Below are 11,877 nucleotides of genomic sequence, written 5' to 3'. Positions count from 1 at the left end.
AGAACAAGAAACCAGAGAGGAAATAATTGGAAAGGTGTTACTGTGGGTGGGAGCTTTGCGTAACAGCAGCTCAAACAGAACGTCAGAACGTAGCATACTACATGTGCATGGTTACAGACTTGTTACACTAAACCAGCAAATAAGTATTATATTGTTTTCACTGCTAATTGGAAAGCAACAATCTGTCTGCTGGGTGTACATCCTTGCAAATATTATTCGTAACAGATTGTGATGGAATGTTAAACTGTTCTGTTATCAGTTTCATTGTTGTCTCTTTCGTTTACCAGCTTTACTGGGCGCAGAAACATATCTAACGCAAGTTATGTCTCATGTTTTATGTCACAAAAAAAATATATAAATTCCTCTTGTGTTGAAATGTTAAGTGTGTAAATAATCCATAAACCTTATCTACGCGAGAATTTCACAAATTAGCCTTTGTAGTTTTCAGTGTTGTTTCAGTACTGAAAATGAAACATTCATTCATTGTTTACTACTATCAAAAAGCAACAAACAGAGTTAATGCTTTTTAAAAGTAAGTAGTGAAAGTGACTTGATTAATGTTCACATCATTGAATTTATTTGTACTGTATAAAACTTGCACATTTGTCAATATGTAGGTATTATACTGAATACAACTCGAAAGGCGACAGACTCATCAGTTGATATGAAACACACCAACATACCTCTATCAGTCCATAGGCAGTTGCCATGTTGTATGTACTTATTTCAACTTTAAAAGAATTGAAGTTAAAGTGGCCTTAAAACTCCTGGCAAACAACTACTCCATAGCCACCTGCCAAGCATGGCCTTATCTTAAAAATATGTTCAGAACTCCCAGCTTTCATATAATCACACAAGATGCACCCCATAATGTTTTTACCAAAAAGAAATCTGATGAAGAAATTCACATTTAATATGGAGTATCCCTTTGCTTTTGGGGCCAGCCTCTAGTGGAAGCTCAGGGAACTGCAGGTTTTTTGACAATTCCACATTGGCTTAATTTTTTTACACCTAAGGTTGCCGCTTGATTGATGTTTGTGAATTCTTGGAAAGCTGTTTACTGATTAAGATCATGGTCATATGATCAGTCCAAAACCACTTCTAAATGAGTCTGAAAGCACCCTGTCACCAACAAACAAAGTGCTCTTACTTTCCGGGTGGCATAAAAACAAAAGGCATTTGTCAAAAATGTTTCTTCACTTCAATTGAAGTTTTACAAGTTTTAGTCGGCGATGGGTTTCGCAGGTTTCAGTCTGCTGGTGTCAGATGTCAGAGCTGTTGGTTTTATAGGTACACTGGCCCTCAACAACATCTTAAAACACGTGATACTCATTGGAACAGAGCATCTCTGCATATGGAGATTGGAAAATTGGAGCAGCACGCTAACAGTCTTCTCTTATTCTCCCTTTGACTTCTTATTGCCTGCATTTATTCAGCCCACTTGGATTTGAAGAGTTTAACACTTGAGTCTGAAGACAAGGCCCTGTCCAGAGACAAAGCTCTGTTTTAATCCTGAATTGGGCCTTTGAAAACAGTTCTCCAAGCAGTCAGACATATATCGCTGGTTGTATCTACTTTTGTCTTGACCGTGTTAAAAGTAAAATGATTGAAATCTGCTCATCCAACTCTTAAATGCTCAAACCTCCACAGATTTTCAAAAGGTTATTGATAAGGTTCTTTTTTCAAGTCGTTGGGGACATTTGTGCTTGTGTTACAGCTGCCCATGTTTACCATCCTCCACCTCAGGCTCTTTCCACTGAGAGAAAGATGCTGGCAAGGGTGCAACTCTGCAAATCCCACCTGGATGTGGCATTTGTAATAAACAACCTTGGGGCATGGATGCAACCCTTTCTCTTTCCAATCCCAGGACTCCTCCTCGAGCCCCTTCAACAGTGCTCTATAAGCTTCCCAAACAGCCTTGTATTTGCGCCTTGATTAGTGCCATAGAAATTGTGGTGTGTTATTTCACAGGTTTCATTTGACATGGCTTTTTTGCTGCTTGCTCTCTTTTACTTTCTCTTTCACACACACTCTCTTCATTACTGTGATAGCACATGAGGGGGAAGATAGAGTTATTCAGGGAATTATCTGCCTCATTGGTGCCATATCTCATCCCATGCTTTTCTGCCAAATGGCCGTGTTTCCATGGAGCCTGGCTGTGTTTACTGTGACGTGCCATGGCAGAGCCCTTTCTGGTACAGAGGGACTTAGCACACAGCAGTGGAGGGTATTTCAGTCCCCGTTTGGAGTTTTGGGGCTTACTTCTGCAGCTCTCCCCTCTCCGCCCACCTGCTCTCTTCTCTGTTCCGTCACTGGGTGCCCGTGTCGCTCGTGCAGGCGCTCCTGGCCCTGTTCTTAGACAGACATGGCTAATTGAAAGGGAAGGCTGCTCTCTGGTGATCAGCTCTGACAGCAAGTGTCTTGCCAGAGGTGGGTGTGCCACCCCATGCTGAGAGTTTTCACAGCAAAATAACAGCGCTGTCGCGAAAAACACAGACCGTGCCACGATTATCCGGGCAGTCAGCCAAAGGAGCCAGATGAATTTTTACGGACAGAAGAAAGAGGGGAAACCCACTTTGTCTGCTTTACGACTTTCGGGAGGAGAGCTGTGCCAGCATTTAGCTGGGAATCTAACAAGAACTCCTTCAGGGTTAAGATGAAATGAGACTACATCTTTTTTTAAGGAATGCAACAATTAAAGATCCTGTTTCATCACAGATGTACAGTCTGACAGTTTCTTTTGCTTTCCAACTGTTCTATAAAAAGGGATTGTTCACTTGATTGTTAATATTCAATAGTCAACAACACATCCTTTTGTCATTTCAAGTATACTGAAGTTAGAACTAACATTTACTTGAAAACTGTACTCTTCTTAAAATTCCTTGGATCAAATGTCCATCATATAATTAAAATGACAACGTGATTGACTTTGAGATGTTATGTTTAGCTTCATAGATACTGACATTTATCCATCACAGGTTAGGTTGTTATTTTCAGGCGATCTGTTCCTTTAAATCGTAGTTCTTTTTCTTTATCCGGCAGATCATTTACATTTGCTTTAGGATCTTGGACAAACAGCACCTCTCAAAAACTTTTCTGTGGTCTCTTTGTCTGCTCGCAGGTCCTGCCCTCTGCCCATGTCAGAGGTGCCGTGATCCAGAGTGACATGATGCACCCAGACAAGCGGGGACCCTTCAGCAGGCCCGCTGTAGACAGCTGTGATTACTGCTGACAATAATTTATGGTCCCCTCAGATTGGAAACATGAGAGCTGGAGATAGAAAGGAAGCACCTTAAGATATAAGGCTGAGGCCACAGCTGCTGTCAGAAGCAGGACTCCTGCCAAGCTCTGCAGGCCTTCTGCCCATTCAGACTAACACCAGCTCTTATTTGACTGTGTTTTCACTTTCTTTATCAGCTTCTTCCTCCTTTTATTTTTCTTTTTAAAGTCCTCCTCTATTGCCTCTTTTGCAATTTTAATCTTGTCATCACTTCTCTACATCCCTTTCTATTTTCAATCAAGATCAACCTAAATGTCCATTATAATACTGAGGTTCCCTGTTTGTAATGATTGTCTGGAATGAAAAAAGAACCACATTCATCCACCCTGGTCGATCAGGTGTCCCTATAGCAAGCTTTTCCAACCCTGAGATTACCATGCTAATCCTAACAAAAGCAATGTGCAGCTGGTTTGAACAACCATCGGTACCATTGTTTGTGTTGTCATCCCTGCTGGATTGCACTCATGAGGAGGAACCATTTGACTGGATTTGCCTTTACTCTTCCATTGCCATATCCAGGGATGAGGAGCTCTTTCTCCAAAATGATGTTTGTTCTGGGTATTATGTTCTATTTCTAAAAGAGGTCTTAAACTAAAGAGAACAGGAAGCAAAGCTCTCACAGATATGAAACTGAAATTAAACAATCCCAAAATGGAATTGAAAAGATTGAAATTGAAGTAGATGGGATAAAAGCTTTAATACATTTAAATAAAAAACAGATTAGCTTAAAAAAAGGGGTTACTTACTTTTTTAAATGTCTTCTATGTTTATTGTCCATGCGTAAAATTAAAATTGGCAATGTCTAAAAAATATTCAGAGTAAAAGAATTATGAAGGAACTTTTAAATACAAAATATTTTGCAATGTGATTACATATAGTTATATATAGTTAAAGTTAACAGAGTTAAGTCGGACAGTGTGTGGTGTGCGGCAGCTGCGGCTACACGGCAGTGATTTTTGGATTCTCCCAGCGTTTCCTCGCCACTATGTCACCTTGCTTTCTGATTGGCTATGCGTCAACAGGCTCGTGCTAGTTTTCCCCTTGGGGAAACACCACACACGATGAGATATCGGGCCAAAACAATCCAATATGTTAAATATGCCCGATTTGAGATCGGAGCGGTCCCGACATCCTTCCGACCAGAAAAGAGCAGTCTTAACACACCACACGGCAGGATTATTTTATAAGATTATTTTACGATGATTGGGGCGTCTTTTATGATTATCGGAAGGAGATAATCGAGGCCAAAATCGGCCTAACAAGTATTTATCTACAAGTAGAGTAGTCACTTTGGAACAGCCTCAAACTTTTGTCAACAAGAGCAAGAAAAGGAATACTCAGCTGACGACAAAAAACACGTTATTAAATACACATCTTATCAATAAATTATCCACAATAACAAAACAGGCTCTTATAGATCATCAAGGATATGCTTCCCTTTTGTCCAGTGTGTGTGCTGGGACAGGCTACAACCCTAAACAGGATTAACACTCCGAACCTATTTGGTGATGAAAATAACATTGTCCTATGAAGACTAATCAGTAGTATTATCTGTACTTGTGTTTTAAAACTAGCCACATTAAACTATATGCTGTGCCCTCCTTGTTCTTTTATTGTGGGAATAATATGTTGAAATGAAGGGTGAATCGTACATGAAACAAACATAATAATAATGAAAGGTGGTAGAGTTGATTTTTAAGGAGGGTGATTTTTTTTAGGCCTGCATCACAAACCTATTACTTAATTATTGTCAGCATTTACAGCTGGCAACTGTAAACTCACCACTTTTTGAGTTAGAGTAAGTTAACCATGATGATCTCCAGGTTGTAGCCCGCTTCATGAAATGGAAGACTCTGACTTTAGGCTTACCCTCTTATCTTACCTTTTTTTCTGATACAGTTGGTCGAAAGCAACTAGGTTCACTGTGGACTTTGTAGCAAACAGTGCCAGTTTGCGACCACTTCATACAATATTACTAATAGTCAAAAACTGAAAAGTTTCTCCCAATTTCAATGAATGTATTTGACAACTTACTAGCTTTTCCCTCATGTATTTGGTCCTCTAGCTGATACGTTAGATGTATTAATCTATGACTTTGAACGCAACGCTGAGTTTTTGTTAGTAGTTTGTAAAAAAATTCTTTATGTGGTGAAAGATAACTTTTTAATGATATTTAATGTATCTATTATTTTATTAGAGGATACAGAGAATGAAGCCAACATTATGGCAGAGTTTCAGTTATTTTTCCTGCTGGTTGTTACCTTCAGCTTGATGTTTTTTAGCTTACACGCAAAAGGCTGATGCTATCAGACCTGCTATCTCTCTTTCTCTCTCTCTCTCTCTCATCTCCGTCTCTCCCCCTCCGTCTTCCTCACTCACATTCGCCTCTCTGCCACCTGCACACCATCACATACGCACACATCGATGACATAAAAAGACTGCTTTCTGATGAATAAATTTGTATATTTTAGAACCTATCCCTGTTTCAGCAAGTATTCTCCAGAGGCCCTGCCTTCTTCTCTCTTGAGTTCCCCTGCAACCCAGTGGAGTCATTAGTCTGCTTGCTGTGTTGAACTCTTTAATCATCTGTGTGTTACATAAAAAGAGGACTATTCCTCAGTGACACACAGCGGCATGCTTGGCTTGGTCGGGGCTTGCTTTGATGTGTATAGGCTGTTGTGTTGTGTCTGCACTATAGGCTTCTTCAGGCTCAGTTTTTCTATTTCTCTGTGGAGGTGAGATAAGATGTCAGTCTTGTTGCAGTAAAGATGTGACTGTGGGTGTAGAGTTTTCCACTAAATAGGAGCATTGTGCCTTTGTAGACCTACATCCTACATCTGTGTAGTCTCAGGTTTGTTCCTCTGCCTATGGTGCCTGTATCGTCTTCATTTGTCTTGTGTGAAAGTAAAGACACATGTTCATGGTTACTTTGTTACCCTTGACTATTAGAACCAGTAGCTTTTTCCTTAAAAAAACATAAAATATGTCTTACATACTTGTGACATATATACGGTACTCATAAATTTGGTGATATACACACATCTACACACACTCACATCTACACACACACACATCTACACACACACACACACACACACACACACACACACACACACACACACACACACACACACACACACACACACACACATAAAGCATGTGAATGACTGGGATGAGGGGACCATTGAGTTTCTTTTATCAACAAAGAAATCATTCCACTTGGTGATGTCTATCACCCAGTGGCAATCAGCCTTTTAATCCATAAGTTATTGATGTAATAAAGTTATTACACAATCAGGAGAAAACTATTTCACCTCCCCATAATGTAAGAACTATTTGGGGCAAAAAGTTATTCTGTTACATTTTGTAACAGAATTACAGAACTTGTTACATTATCGACCAGTTGTTACATTTTGGGTTTAACTAAGTTTATTTTTCAGTTGTTGTTACATTTTGGACTCTTACAAGGTAGAGGCGCTGCAAACTTGTAATTTGTGAGCGGAAAAACCAGCATTTAAGACTCTTGGCAGCAGATTCAAGCAGTCGCATCGACCTACTGATGCTAGAAAAATATCCACAAAAATTTTTTTGGGGGAAAAAGTATTCTACAGGTGTAGACTCTCATTACATGAATTCACACACTGGTTTACAGATGTACACATACTTTGATATACTTATCATATAGTCAGTAATTAGTAAACATTAGCATAAGCTGAATGTTCTTGATCCTTTTTGTGATTAAAGCTAAAAATGCAATGCATTATGAAAGCTTTGTAGTGTTAGAAATACCAAAGCTTAACTCAACAGTTCTACATTTCTGTTTATAAAGGGGTTCAATTTCATAAAAACAAGAAACTTAAATGGTTATTTTTCTTCTTTTGATTGAATACAATTACTGATGCTGTTAAGGTTACTACTCTTATTTAAACAACATTTGACAGTATAGTTAGGGATGCCCAGTTTTAATCCAGATTTAGAGTAATATCTAATTTTAAATTGATATTAGTTTTAGACAATTGTGATGTCATTATGTACTCTTAACCATCAATATTTGCTCATTTTGTCACTAACCTCCATGCCAGCTACACTCTCCCTGCCATGTTGGTTTCCACATGCTCTCAACTTCTTAGAGGGAATATATTAGAGGGGGGTAAAAAAAAAGGGGCAACTTATGATTCTCACTGTGTGAAATTGAAGTAGCAGCGTGTGACCGTGTGAAGGTGCTTAATTGCATGACTATCACGTTCAGTGCGTGAGATTTGGCAGCTCTGTTGATAGATCTGGATTTTGATGTCAAAGGGCTAGAAAGATAAACAAAGACATTCACACGATGTATTAATTAGATTTGTGGTTAAGCCTTATTATCATTATTTTTTTTAAAGTTCAAATTCAAGGAAAAACTCATAGAAACACACATACATACTCACCAACATGTACACACTGCACCCATGCTCCACTGGGATGAAGGCAGGCGCCTGCTGCCATGGTATCAGGTTGCAGGTCTGTCAGACACAATAGTGAGGAATTGCCCTGCAGCTCGGTCTGTGAGGGCAGAACAATGGAACCGCAGTGCAGACGGAGCAGCAGAGGGCACGACCAGCCGATCTGTCAGCCTGGCAGGGCTGCACGGGCTACTCCGGCCCCAGACCCTCTCCTCACACATACAATGGAGAGTGAGAGGTCAAGAGCAGAAGGAAATGGAGGGGAATTCCCAGCATGCTATAATAAAATGGAGTCGTCTATTTTGGTGACCGAAGAAAGAGGACAAAGTCAGGCTACACCCAAAATACATCATAACTTTGAACGACTACAGTGAAATCATTTCAGTGGGTCAGTGTGCAGCTGGAAATAATCAATTTATGGGTCAGTAGTTCACTTTTTGGACCACTGCTTGTAAGTTCTGCATAAATGTAAAAAGCTTCTCTGTCTAGCAGCTGAACTTGTATCACAAGACCATAACCCCACTCTCGTCATGGTTTTCAGAAGTTGTTACTGTAAATTTTGTCTGTGACATTTATAAGGGAGAACATTTTTTCAACACAAGCCACTCTGAACTTTATTGGAATAATGTTAAGGATGTTGTGGTATGCATCTATATCTAAGTCAGAATTGAATCACATCAAGCCATGACATCCAATAAAGCTGAGTGTGACTGATCTCCTACACCACTTACAGAAAGAAGAATATCTCTTAAACCACTTCTGCTCCGAGTTTTTACAGCACAACCTTAATATCTTCCATTCTGGCCTTTTATCTATCCAGCACATGTACACTGGCTCGATCTGTTAAGGCGTTTAGAGCAGGCCGTGCACAAACCAGGTCCTGAAGACGGCTGCCCTCACATTTTGTGGCTGAGGGGGGCTAGTGAAAGCCAGATTTTGTTAAAGCTCTTAATAAGGCACAGTGTGATATAAGCCCGCAGGCGGCAAAGCTCTGTGTGCAAACACTTCAACAACTCATGAGATAGGGCAATCAGTGTACGGAGCAGTGGATGGACTAACATCTCTGTTATTTCACACACGACCCTATTTGGCCTCTCTGATATCCTTAATTTGGTAGCAGAATTTGATATAGTGCTGCAAATATTTGCTTATGCACACATTAAGTCTGTTTGCCTGGTATGTTACGATAAACAAACCGCAATGGTGTACCCAATGTCATAAATGTTAAACAGTGTGTGCAATTATATACTTCACATATCTGGCTATGCACACTGAAAGCATGCTTTGTGGAAGCAAGCTCTATTTTGACAGATCGTTATTCCCCTTCCTGACCACCGAGGGATACATTTAGAAATTAACTGTTTATGAGATGCCCAGGGTGGAAGGCAAACTTGAGCCTGTATTTCAGTGTGAAGAAAATAAAGATTTTGATGGGAAATGTTCACAGTTACAGGGAGAGGAGAACATATTAAAATGCACTGAGAAAACAGATAGAAGTGTCATTGAAATATCAGATGCTATAGAATGCATGTGTATGTGTGTATATGTATCTGTATATACAGTATACATACATACATACATACATACATGCATACATGCATACATACATACATGTATTAGGACTTAGGTAAATGATCTAATTTCTTTTGTTTTTATTGTCATCCCTCTCTGCCTCATCAAAACATCTTCCTAGACCCAGTATCACATACCATTCTTTTAATTTACTAAAATATTCAGATGAAAAATAAATTACAGTTACATGAAAAAATGAAGCCTGTGTAGGAGGGCCAGAAACTGCAATTCCTCCAGTGGCCATTTGAGGCTAACTACAAAAGGGAGTCAATGCCAATTAAGTCATCAGTTAGTCATTAAACTTCTGTTTATGTGTTGGTGCCTTTTGGGATTTTGCATATATGGAACATGTGGTTTGCTTTGTGGTTTGTCGGGCTGACGGACTATAGAAAAAGTCTATGATTCAGTTTTTTCCAAGACTGAACATCCAGTATAATATTCTTTCAAAGTTAGAACCAATTAGCAGGAATCTGTGTCTGCCCTCCCTGTGCCGACTGGAAACCTGTTAGCACAGTCAGTGTTTTTTGTACATTGATTTAATTGTGACAGCCTGTGTATGAGTCAGGATTTAAGATGGCTGGCAGAGGTGGTTTGAAGACTGATTTTTTTTTTTAACCAAGTTTGATTTGTTAATCCTTCAGTGCTAGTTTCCTAAAGATGTGTGAGAGCTGGTATTACTCGCACTCACTTGCAGCTTTGTAAGTTCTGACAATTTGTGGTTAGCTTATACCACAAATACAATCTCATTCTGAGGGATGCACTTCTGTTAACTAGCTAATTAGAAAGTTAACATTTTAGCATTGGGCTTTGACTTCATAATTTAGCATACGCCAACTTCTCAACTGTTGTCACAACTTCTTTTACCATATATAGTCTCTTAAACCTCCAAGAAACTAACATAGCAAAGGTCAAAATGCCATAGTTGGGGCATTAAATATTTCTCCCAATATTTATTTGAAGAAGAATTTTAATTTTACATTGTTATTATAGTGATTAAAGACCTCAAATTCAAGCTGTAAATTGAAAGAGTGAGTGTGCAGGATGAGTAGAAAGAGCAGCATCAGCGGTCAGCTGTATGTGGATTATAAATCAACATGCTTTTAGCAGTGATGCTTGCTGAATCAGCTGTTTCTGAGTGAGGATAGTGAAGATCTTAATCCTATATAGGTAACCTTCTCTGAAGGAGGAAGAGTGCAGAACTGTCGTGTAATCTTTATAGGCGGGCAATGTTCAAACAAAAACAGAACATATTCATACAGGAGGTTACAATCTGTTGGTTTTGTTGCATTTTTTTCTGAACTGAGTAAGGGTCCTTTTTTTTCTGCTGTGACTTAACAGCTTTCTCTGTGGAAATACAGTACACACATACCCAGCAGTTTTAGAAGGCGACAGAAGAGTTTTCTACTTCTTGATAGTTATTCTGAAGTAAGCTTTTCTCAGAATGGTGACAGCTTGCAGTACATAAGTGAGAGAAGGAGAAGACAAAGCACTCTGTACTCTGAGGCTGTGCGTGATTAATGACAGAGGTGTGTGTTGCAGTGGGCACCCTCGGAGCAGCTACAGATCAGTCTTCCTGTAAGACAAATCTGACACTCACCAACTCACCGCCCCACCTGCTACCCCCTCACTGCCATCAAACCCTGGGCTCCTCACAGCCAAGTGCACCCAGCACGACATCGTGCTCATAAATCATCCCAAACAAAGCATGTTTAATCTGTGACGCGCAGGCCTGACACGCAAATTTATTACCTGTTGTAGGAAAAACTGCACGTGCCCCACTGAGTCAAGCCTCTATTTACCTTTGAGAAACCAGTAAAATACTGGAAAGACAAAGTCTGCAACAAAGGAAGCTGATGATGGCAGTGTCTTTCAGGCTGAATTCAGGAAACAAAGCCCAGCTTTACTCAACCATCCTGCCGCCTTTTCACGCCGGATGACATGCTTGCACGACTTTTTCTCGATTGCACTTGCCAAAAAGATTTAGGGATTTTTCTCAAGCACATTTGTAAAACATGAATACCAAATTATCTCATGTGGATTAGAGTTGGATAGCTGCTCTATGCCTGGTATGAGTCATAATGCTTAGGGAGAACTGGGCACCTACTACCTACAATTGTGTGATAGGGAAATCTTTTTTAGAAATCAGCCGTGCAGCATTGGATTTTTTGTGAGGGAATATGCATGGCATAATACACTCAGTGTTTGAACTCAGGACTGTAGCAGTAATACAGAGGATGTAACCACATAACAGAACTCTTTGTGAGAAGAAAATGTTCTTACGTATTTTTTGAAAAAAATGATACCTACAGCAAGGTATGGTATATTACAGCATCGGACAATCCATGTGTAGTAAGTGTGTGATGTTCAAGAAAGGATAAATGTGGAACACTGTGTCTTGTCTAAATGCTGCCTACAGGTAAACAGTGACATTATATCCAGATATCTTTAGCTTTCCTGCTATACAGCCTGACAATCTGAATTACAGCAGCGTTAACTTGATGTGGAATCGTAGCTAAAATGCCTTGAAGAAGAACTGGCTGAAAGGCAGAAATTTAGAGCGGTCTCTCCCACACGTTCCTTTTG

Source organism: Symphodus melops (assembly GCF_947650265.1).
Source record: "Symphodus melops genome assembly, chromosome: 6".
Taxonomy (NCBI): domain Eukaryota; kingdom Metazoa; phylum Chordata; class Actinopteri; order Labriformes; family Labridae; genus Symphodus; species Symphodus melops.
This window is presented reverse-complemented; position numbering follows the sequence as displayed.